We start from the raw sequence: 11,617 nt of genomic DNA, 5'->3' as shown, positions 1-11,617 counted from the left end.
GTTTTAACAGAGACTAGATTGCAATCCCTGCTTTCTTTTTTTTATTTCCATTTGCTTAGCATAGACATACCAAATGTGTGCTTTGAAGTAGTAAACTACTTAATGGAGATTTAAAAAATAGTGTGATTAATTAAATGTGAGTATAACATGAGGAAGGGTATTTAAATATATGTGAGAAAAGCACATATGTAATAGAGTATTACTATTTCTTTTTTCTGATGTCAATGATAAGAAATTTTGTTAACAACAATAGAAAAGCTTTTATAAGCTGATGGAAAAAAATATAGTTTAAGTCTTGCACAGACTATTTCATTGAAACCACCTTGATTTCAAGATAGGTGGGACAGACATCAGCAAACACCACTGATGCATTCAGTGTTCGAGGCTGTTAATTACGACAAATGGAAACATGAATCTAATTTGGAAATCATCTTTAATTAGGCTGTAATAGTATGAGGTCAAGAGCAGAAGGAATGATTGTCTCCACAGAGACATTTATTAGGTGATTCTAGGCAAATCATGTATTCACTTAAGCCTTATTTGTGTAATAAACTGTACATAAATGATAGTAATAACAAACACTATAATAATACCACTATCATAGTAATAGTAATAATACTACGATAACATAAAATCATGGTAATAATCATAGTAACTAACGTAATATTATAAATCATAGTAATAATAACACTATCTGCCCAACTGCATGATAACTTTGATACATAAATGACCTTATTTACTTTTTTTTGCTTGGTACATTTTACTCAAGATTCAAGATTCAAGTTTCACTTCAAATGTCACTTCCATGACAAGGACTTCTCCGAATTGTCCAGCTGAGTTAGTTCATTCTTCCCCTGAATTTCCGAGGTCTTCAGCCATACCACACTTCTCACACTTTTTGTGCTATAAATATAAGCTATCTGTATCCTACCTAGACTGTGTATAACAAATGAAAGGGTGGATGGATTAATAAATTAGCACATGAGTAGAGATCAAAGAAGATAATAGCATATACTTTAGAAAATTTAAAGAACTCAGGAAATAAATATAAGATAGTATTATCACTAGTGTTTCATTTTGTCCTCACTGAAGAAACATAGCAAGATCCACAAGAATGCCCCAACCCACTCATAGACAGATGCTGCTCTTTATATACTGTGAAGATTTCTTTACGTTTTTTTCTGACAGGAGAAGAATAGCATAGGCACAAAAGCGTGGACTTGGGTCAAACTGATTAAGCTCAAAGTTTTGCACTACCACCAGCTTCCTGTATGAATTAATATCAACTTCAGTCTCTCATTTCCTTCATTTATAAAATTGGGATAACACTGCCCTACCTCTCAGATTGTTGTTGTTAAAAATTAAATGAGATCATTCCTAATATACTTAGCAAAAGGCATAGTATAGATACTCAGTAAATGGTACTTTTTATAATGAATAAATGGACTCATTTCTCAAGACCTCAATCATTTGTTGAGCAAATATTTATTGAGTGCCTATTGCGTGTTCAACACTGTTTCAGAAGGTAGAAATAGTTATTAAAAAGGCAAAATCGATTCCTGTCCAGTAGGAGCTTACATTTTGCAGAGAGACAAACAATGAACAAACGGACAAAAGTCTTAAACAGACCATGAAAAGCACTGTGAAGAAGCAGAGTTATATGAAAGAGAATAAGCAGAGTGCATCACTTAGGATGAAGTGGCCATGGAAGGGTTCTCTCAGGAAGCGACTGAAACCTAAATGACAGGAAGGAACCAGCCTTGTGAAGAGCCAGTGAAGTGCATTCCAGGCCAAGTTCAAAGGACATGAAGTGGGAAATGACTTGTTATCTTCAGTGGACAGAAAGGAGGCCAGGATATGGCTGAGGCACAGGAAGTGAAGGTGAGAGTGGTATAAGGCCATGTTGGGAAATCAGCCAGGACCAAATCATAAGGCTCATGATAAGCAGTTTGATTTCATTTTAAGGGAAATAGAATGCACTGAAGGGTTTGAAGCAGGGTAGTAATATGCTATATGTTTTTTTTTTTTTTTTTTAAATCAACCTGGAGACTGTACAGATGAATAAAGAAAGGAAAGAATGGAAACAGGAATCACAGAGCTTTTGTAATGTTTCAGCTGAAAGATGGTAACGTTTTGATCAGAATGGTAGCAGAGAAGGTAATAAGAGCTGATTCAAGGTATCTTCTGGGTGTTAGTCTGATAGAATTTGCTAACATTAGATTCAGGAGAGGTCAGGGTGAGAGAAAAAAGAAGAAACAAGAGTTATTCACAGGTTTTTGCTTTAACCAACTGGTACATGGTGGATTGAATGGTCAATTACACAGGGAAGCTTAAGGAAGGAGCAGATGGGGTGCGAGGTAGAAAGTCAGGAAATCCATTTTGGATATTTTGACTCCCAGTAAAGGGAACTGACAAGGAGCAGCCAAAAAGAATGAAAATAGACTAGAGAGGAAAGTGTTTAAAACAGCGTGGCTAACTGGTTTCAGTGCTACCAAGACAGATGCTAAGGACAAATGTAGTGTTTTTAAATTTCTTTTTTGTTGAAGCATCATATATATATACAATAAAGTGTACTGTATACATCTAAAGTGCACATTTTAATTACTTTGTGTACATGTAGACACTGAAGTAACTACCACTCAGATCCAGATATGGAGCTTTCCAACACGCTAAAAGGATCTTTTGTTATATTTCCAGATTCATATCTCTCCCACACCTCTGGGAGGACCAATTTTCTGATTAGACATAGGCATGGATTGGTTTTGCCCATTTTAAACTCCTTATAAAAAGAATCAGAAAATATGTACTCCTGTGTCTGGCTACTTTTGCTCAACTTTATTTCTGTGAGTTCATCCATGTTATTCCATATATCAACAGCTTCTTCTTTTCATAGCTCTATATTTTTCAATTATGTAAACTTAGTGAATACAATTCATCTAGTCTCCCATTGATAGATATTTGGGTTGCTTCTAGTTTATTGGCACTTATGAATAATGCTGTTATAACCATTCTTTATGTGGCTTTTTGATGGATACAAGTTTACTTTTCCACTAGGTATTTTTCTAGGAATGGAATTGCTGGCTCCTTAGGATAGGCCTACAACTAACTTTAGAAGACCCTGCCACACAGTTTTCAGAGTGGTTATACAAACTTACACCCCCTCCATCAATAAATAGGAGTTCCAATATTTCATGTACTCACTAATACTTAATATTGTCATTCTTTTAATTTGTAGCAATTCTGGTGGGTGTGAAGTGGTATTTCATTGTAGTTTTACTTTGCCTTTCTTGATAAATAATGAGAGATATTTTTTCCCCACCTGAGACAGAGTTTTGCTCCTGTCACCCAGGCTGGAGTGCAATGGCACAATCTTGGCTCACTGCAACCTCCGCCTCCTAGGTTCAAGCTATTCTCCTGCCTCAGCCTCCCAAGTAGCTGGGATTATAGGCACCCGTCACTATACCCAGCTAATTTTTTTGTATTTTTAGTAGAGACAGGGTTTCACCATGTTGGTCAAGCTGCTCTTGAAGTCCTGACCAATGAGAGACATTTTAATGTACTTACTGGGCATTTAGTTATCCTCTTAGCAAAGTCCCTGTTAAAACTTTTGGCCAATATTATTGACTTGTTTTTTTTCTTTCTTTCTTTTTTTCTTCCTTTTTTTTTTTTTTTTTAGATGGAGTCTGACTCACTCTGTTGTCCAGGCTGAAGTGCAGTGGCATGATCTCAGCTTACTTCAAACTCTGCCTCTTTGGGTTCAAGTGATTCTCCTGACTCAGCCTCCTAAGTAGCTGCAATTACAGGAGTGCGCCACCATGCCTGGCTAATTTATAGGGTTTCCCCATGTTGGCCAGGCTGGTCTCAAATTCCCAGCCTCAAGTGATCCACCCGCCTCACCTCCCAAAGTGCTGAGATTACAGGCGGGAGCCACTGCACCCAACCAACCTTTTTTTTCCTTTAATTGTTGATTTGCAGAAATTCTGTTTATAATTTGGAGATTGGAGATTTTCTAGATGCATGTGTTTTGAACGTTTTCTTCTAGTTTCTCAGTGGCTTGCTTTTACAGTCTTTTACTGATATATTTTGATGGAAAGACCATTAATTTTAATACAGTCCAATTCCTCACTTCTTTTATGGTGCTTTTAATGTCATGTGAAAATCTTTGTCTACATCAAGGTCATGAAGCTGTGTTTTTCTCTATAAATTTTATTGTTTTGCCTTTTGTATTTAGGCCTCCCCAGATATTCACAAAAAATGTCGCCTATGATTTCTGAGGGCTTGTGCAGATTCCATGAAGTCCACACATGTTAAGAATACCTGTTCGAGCTGAGCTACCATCTCTTAGGAATCAACCTATTTATAATGTAGATTATAATGTTTCCCTTTCTATTTTCTCTAATTTGATAGTGTGTAGAAATACTATCATAGATGTGTAAGTTCAAAATGATGGAATCATTTGTTTATTTGCTTGTTTGTTTTCGAGACAGGGTATCACTCTGTTACTCAGGCTGGAGTGCAAATGTGCAAACATGGCTCATTGAAGCCTCGACCTTGTGGGCTCAAGTGATCCTCCCACCTCAGTCTCCTGAGTAGCTGGGATGACAGGTGTATACCCCTACACCTGGCTAATTTTTGTATTTTTTGTAGAGGTAGGCTGTCACCATGTTGCACAGGCTGGTCTTAAACTCCTGGGCTCAAGAAATCCTCCCGCCTCAGCTCCCAAAGTGCTGGGATTACAGGCATGAGCCAGCATGCCTGGCCTTGAATCATTTTTATGAACTCACATCCTTTGTCTTTTCATTCAATCAGTCCCCAAGTCTACCGCTTATCTTTGATGGATCATTTTTTATTATTATTTTCATTCCTTGTTCCCTTTTTTTGTTCTAGGTTTTTATTACACTTCGCCTATGATTTTTGCTGTCACTCTTGACTGGTATTCTAGGCACTAATTTTCCATTATTCAGTACATTAGCAAACTGTTGCTCAATTTACAGTCCAAGTCCAATTGTATCACCTTTGGCTTGAAAATTAGAAATGGCTTTCACTGTCTCATGAATAGAGTTTAAATAGCAAAGAATTTATTTCATTCAACAAATAGGTATTTTTAGAGAATGCCCTCCATTTCATGAAACAAGAGTATTCCTAAAATTCCCAATCCCAGTTCATCCCTCTGTTTCCTGTGATCTCCCATTGCACTTTGAAAACTATAAAACTCATCTTGGGACCGGGCACGGTGACTCACACCTGTAATCCCAGCACTTTGGGAGGCCGAGGTAGGTGGATCACGAGGTCAAGAGATTGAGACCATCCTGGCCAATGGTGAAACCCCGTCTCTACTAAAAACACAAAAATTACCTGGGCATGGTGGCACATACCTGTAGTCCCAGCTACCTGGGAGGCTGAGGCAGGAGAAGTGCTTGAACCCAGGAGGCAGAGATTGCAGTGAGCCAAAATTGGGCCACTGCACTCCAGCCTGGCACCTGGCAACAGAGCAAGACTCTGTCTCAAAAAAACAAACAAAAAAACTCATCTTGGTTCTTAATCTCTATACTTTTATATTGCTCCTTAAGAACATGACCTCTTAATTCAAGAAAATGAACTTCATTAGAATACATGTATATATCACTACAGAGCACATTGCAGGACTTTTCCTTTGCAGGTGTTTAACATTTTAAATATTAAATTAGCTTATTTCCTTCATTATTCCACAAATACATGAGAAACTCTAGGTGCTTAGTAAATGAGTTTATTTGATCGACTTCATTAATTTCCAAAGTCTTTTCTTAAAACAATTACTTGTGGGCAATTGATTGCATTGTCATCACAACTCTTCTTAGAAACCTAGGGTGGCCCTTGTCACTTTGAATAGTTGACAGTGACATTATAAAGGGCAAGCATTTGTAACCTGAAGTTCATGTAAATTTGTGTGCATTTCTAAGGTGAGTAGTTTCATGACTTCCATTAGACTCTCAAATTTATCCTTCACCAATAAAAAGCTTAAGAATTGTAAAGACTTTAACAATTTTTCAAATCACAATTACAACATGTTCAATAAATGCATGAGTGAGACTGAGTGGCAGTGAAAAACTGAAAGAAGAATATTTGTGATGATAGAAGGATTTTCTGTAAGTAAAAACATCACACAAAATGTTATTTTATATGCATTATAAAGTCAATGTCAGCATTAAAGAATAAGTCATAAATGTGATAATGATTATTTCTGTAACTATTTTAGAATACTAAAATATTACAGTGAAACTTAAGGAATATTTTGAAAACATATAAAAGGTATGTATGTATAATAACATCAAGGAAAAAAATCCCATTATTAACAAAGTCTGATATTTTTCTTAAAAAATAGTGATGGCAACACAAATAGTAGAAAAATATTTAGAGCCTTGCATCTAGTAAGATCTTTATTGCTTCTATTATTCAAGAGTAAATATCCTGAAGTGCACCATGCTTTTAGAATAAATCCACTTGATTATAGGAAGGCAGAGACAGACAGTGAATGAGGTTAGGGATTTGATAGAGTAAGTTGCTGACATCTTTGGGGTCAGACAGTAAGATTTTTTCCCACTCACAGTATAGCTGTGATGTATCTGTTGTTTACATGAGATTCTAGAGGAATAGTCTAAATGAATACAAAGAAAGAAAAGAGATTTCACAATTAATCACACTTAAAAGTACTATTAGGTCTTTGTAAAACCATGTTTTACTAGAAGACAGTGTATATCTTAATTTTTTATGTTATTATTAGTGAAAGTGAGTTGGCCTTAACACATATAGCTTCTAGAAGAAAGACCACTTTCATATCAGCAAAATGGAAAAGGTCCAATTCAGAGTAGTTCAACTATACCTGGCAAGTTATTTGGTGCCCTTCTGTGCACCGACTGAGATTAGAGGTGGGACAATATTTTTATTCCTAATCTTTAAGGCAGCAGTAAAATAGATTGTTAAAAATCAAACCGGATCTGTTTTGTTGACTTTTCTGAAGGGATAATGATAAGTATGTTTTAGAATTTCTAGACAAAGACCTATCTGGGTGGCTGGCTAGTCTCCTACTCTGGCCAATTTAACCTAAATTGATCCCTTGGGTCTCATGATAAGGGTGTTGACTCCACTCCTTAGAGTGAACAAGGTTTAGCCCTAATCCAGTCTAGGTCTGCCTCCCACCCCACCCTCAACATTACTTGGGTAAGAAGTTTTCAAGGAGTCCCTGACACAAAGGAGGCAAATGGTGAGCCAAGAAAGGAAGCTGAGGAGGCTTTGCCAAAAAGACAGAACAGTCTTGAGAGGGCATTGTAAAAAACTACCTTGGGGAGAGAAAACCGTGGATACTCTAACTATGAATTTACAGACAGAATCTGCTGCCCCAAGCAATACCCAAGCAATATGACAGAAGCATGAAGACAAAATAGTCTTTGGTTATGCCACATGATGACTAGAGTAGGTTAAACAGATTCAAGAATATTAAGGTTTCATTAGTTTTAGACAACACTTTGTCCATTATATGTACTTTTACTTGCATTATTATATGCAATCTTTAAAGCCAACTTGAGGTAGCCATTAAATGTCATTGGTTTACAAGTGTGAACACCAGCGCAGGTAGGCCCACTGGACTCAGAGCATGCAGCTGGAGACTAGAGGAGCTAGGAACAGGGTTTCTGCTCATGAACTTAGTTCATCTTCTGGTCTACTCTGGGGTTCTCTGGAGCATCCATTGAAAGTCACTGTGTTAGTTTGCTAGGGCTGCCATAACAAAATGCTCCAGGCCGGGTGGCCTAAACAACAGAAATTTATTTTCTTACATTTTGGAGGCTGGAAGTTCAACATCAGGGTGTTTCAAGGGTTAGTGTCTTGTGAGGAGTCTATGTCCTTGACTTGTAGATGGCAGTTTTCTCCCTCTTCTTTACATCATCTTCCCTCTGTACCTGGTGCATCCAGATTTCCTCTCCTTATAAGCACACCATCATATGGTGTTAGAGCTCATCCAGAAGACCTCATTTAACCTAATTACCTTTCTAAAGACTCTCTATTCAAAAATAGTCATGGCCGGGTGCGGTGGCTCAAGCCTGTAATCCCAGCACTTTGGGAGGCCGAGGCGGGTGGATCACAAGGTCAGCAGATAGAGACCATCCTGGTCAACATGGTGAAACCCTGTCTCTACTAAAAAATATACAAAAAATTAGCTGGGCATGGTGGCGTGTGCCTGTAATCCCAGCTACTCAGGAAGCTGAGGCAGGAGAATTGCCTGAACCCAGAAGGCGGAGGTTGCAGTGAGCCGAGATCATGCCATTGCACTCCAGCCTGGGTAACAAGCGCGAAACTCCGTCTCAAAAAAAAAAAAAAAAAAAATAGTCATGTTCTAAGGTACAGAAGATTAGGACTTCAAGATATAAATTTTCAGATGATACAGTTCAGACCATAAGAGTCACCAATAACAAAACTGTTCTTATTCACTTAATATTTGTAAATCTTGTGTGATAAAATGAAATGTGAAGTACCTGAAACTCTTTTTATAATATAAACTTGAATATTAAAAATCAAAAATGAATCTTTTTTAGCTTCAATTAGAACAATATTTAGTCATGCCAAATACAGTTTTTTCTTTGGTTTGTTTTCCTAGTTGTGAGCAGAAATAAATGACAGTGGGACTTAGCTTTTGTTTCATTAAGGTCAACAATTAAGAAATTTTTGACAATATTAGCTCAGAAAACTAAAAATTAGGTAATTCCATAATGCTATGAACCCAGTAGTTATAAAAAGTTCACTTGTCAGCCCATGACTCCTGAGTTTTCCAAGGCAAAGCAAATGAGAGACCAGTGCCCAAGCAAGCATATGACTTGCTTCCTCTTATGACCTACGGTAAAATCCATGAAGCGTTCTTAGTATCAGAAGTGCTGGCTCGGATTTCCAGAACTGCAGAAGCTATATGTGAAATGTGTGGCTTTCAGGGCAGTTGCAGTTAGAGTCTGTGGATCTTAAATTAGTTGGTTAACAACTTGATTGGAATATCTATGCTTTAGATGAATCTTCACATAACCAGAGAAATATTTAGGGAAGCCAAGAGTGGCTATATGCCCTGGAGTAATTAGAACTTTGATTGGCAAAATTCTTAATATATGGCACATTTTCCATCTGAAATATTCTATTAGAAACAGTGCTAAATAAACAATTTCAGAGCACACATTTAATGAGATATTTACTAATTCCTTTGTTATTTGACATTAAATTAACCAAAACAGAAATTTCAGAAATTATTGTCCATAATAGAATCTCAACTTTCTCTTTTATATTTACTGAAAAGAATAAAGTTCCACTGAATCTTAGGCATCTTCTGGGAACATTATAAAATTCCACAATTTAAAGTATAATGAAATAAATAAATAAATGGATAGATAGATAAGTAAAATTCCACAATTACCTCTTGTATAGACAAGTGTACTTACGAATATGGAAGGCCAGTCATATCACACAGATTTGCAAAATTAATCATACTGTAGTCATGGCACACTATTTAAACAAATACAAATAAAACAAGTAAAATATATCTTCTTTTAATAATAAATATATCTTATTAAAATATATTTTATTAAAGAAAATTAAATTAGTAATCGGGCAAAGTCAAATTGATTATTTAATAAAATTATATCATCCATTAAATTTTACTACTATAGAATGACCTGGTTTGGTATCTTGGAAAAAGCAGTATTTCTACCAAGACATTATACTTGGAAAATTTTCAATAGTTAATTCTAGGTTTACTTAATTTGGCTAAAAGTTAAAAACAATATTTTTTACAAATATTTTTAGTTTTAGATATAAATGTGAATAAACCAGAGTTTACTTTAACTAAGGCTCTTCCAGTATTTGAGTCTTTTGAAGCAGCTATACCCACAATCCATTTTTAATGACCTAGACAACTTTACATGCACTCTATGACTTCACAGAATTTTGAAGAAAGAAATGCTCTTATATTCATACCTACACAACTTCAAAATTTTAGCACTTTTTGACCTTTTTTCTTTAAGCCAAACCATGTTCTCTTTGAGGAATGACATTATTTTGATTTTTCTCAGTAGTATATGAAGCACTTGCAAAGCTGAGGAAAGATGTCTCCTTACAGGCTATAAAACAGCTATGATCCAGTTAAGACTTTTTGGGGCTTTTATCAGTATTGAAAAGTAGGACAAGGAACCTTCCTTTAATCACCTCCCTATTCCCCATTTTTACTGTTCAATGCCCTTCTAAGGGATATTGCACTGGAGTTAAAAATCTCCACTTGGTGATAAACATACTTTTGAAAACATCAGTCTCATCAGTCATCCGTATTTGCTCTTCAACCATAGTTGATTTTATTGGAGACATCCTGCTTAAAATCAGCTTGAAAATTTAAGGTTTCATTGAAAGAGAGCTAAAATGAAGAAAGAATGAAGCAAACAGTAAAAGAGATGTTTCTCAGCTTAGGTCAATCTGCCTCTCTAACCGTCTATATTTTCCTTTATCTATCTTTTCCCCTCCCCAATTTATTTTTTTGTATCTTTTACTGAGTAAACAATTTTTGATATAGCTTAAATACTGGGATTAAAATAAATAAGCAGTGAAAAGTGTGATCTGGATTAACTAGCAGTAATGTTTAATGATTTTTTTCATTATGTGTGATAAAATGTGTATTTCTGCTGGGCGCAGTGGCTCACACCTATAATCCCAGAACTATGGGAGGCCAAGGTGGCAGATCACTTAAGGTCAGAAGTTTCAGACAAGCCCAGACAACCTGGTGAAACCTAGTCTCTACTAAAAATACAATAATCAGCCAGGCATGGTGGTGTGTGCCTGTAATCCCAGTTACTTGGGAGGCTGAGGCAGGATAATTGCTTGAACCCAGGAGGTGGAGGTTGCAGTGAGCCAAGATTGTGCCACTGCACTTCAGCCTGGGTGATAGAGCAAGACTCTGTCTCAAAAATGTATACTTTACATCAGGAAATTAATTTTTTACTCTTATTCAAAACAGGAACTTATTACGAAAGGGAAAGAAGTAGGGTTTTCCATTATTAAGGAGAAGGGTAACAGAGAGAAACAGGGAGTTAGAGAAAAACAGAAAGCAAGATTCAAGATTTTAAATCTAGAAGCAATTCCTGGATTAATAGATTAATAGTTAATAGATTAATAAATACAAATATATATTATTTGTGTTTAATTTTCTCCAGTGCATTTTTCAAAGTATACTGGAGAAAATTAAACACAAATAATCTATATTTGAATAAATTTGGAAATTACATTAGCAGAAACTGAGGAAATCTACCAAGAGTACTAATAGCCACGAAATATAAATGATCATCCCAGCACAAAGTAGCTAGGGACAAGAGTGGGATGACATCTAATAAAGCTTAGAAATAAACACAAAATGCTATTTTTGATTGCTGAGATAAAGGACAAACTTAGGCAGAACTGAACATTGATATCAGAACTACAAAATACAATTGTATATAAATGTGCTTAATATGTAAGGAGCTTTACAGAATTATTATTTCAGAGGTTATGGTTATTTTAGATACATATTTTCATGTAAGAAATCCTGGCAGGTTTTTTTTTTAATGCTTGGATAACCTTGTCT

The sequence above is a fragment of the Callithrix jacchus genome, chromosome 12, assembly GCF_049354715.1.
Source record: "Callithrix jacchus isolate 240 chromosome 12, calJac240_pri, whole genome shotgun sequence".
NCBI classification, from domain to species: Eukaryota; Metazoa; Chordata; class Mammalia; order Primates; family Cebidae; genus Callithrix; species Callithrix jacchus.
Note: the sequence above shows the minus strand (reverse complement) of the source record.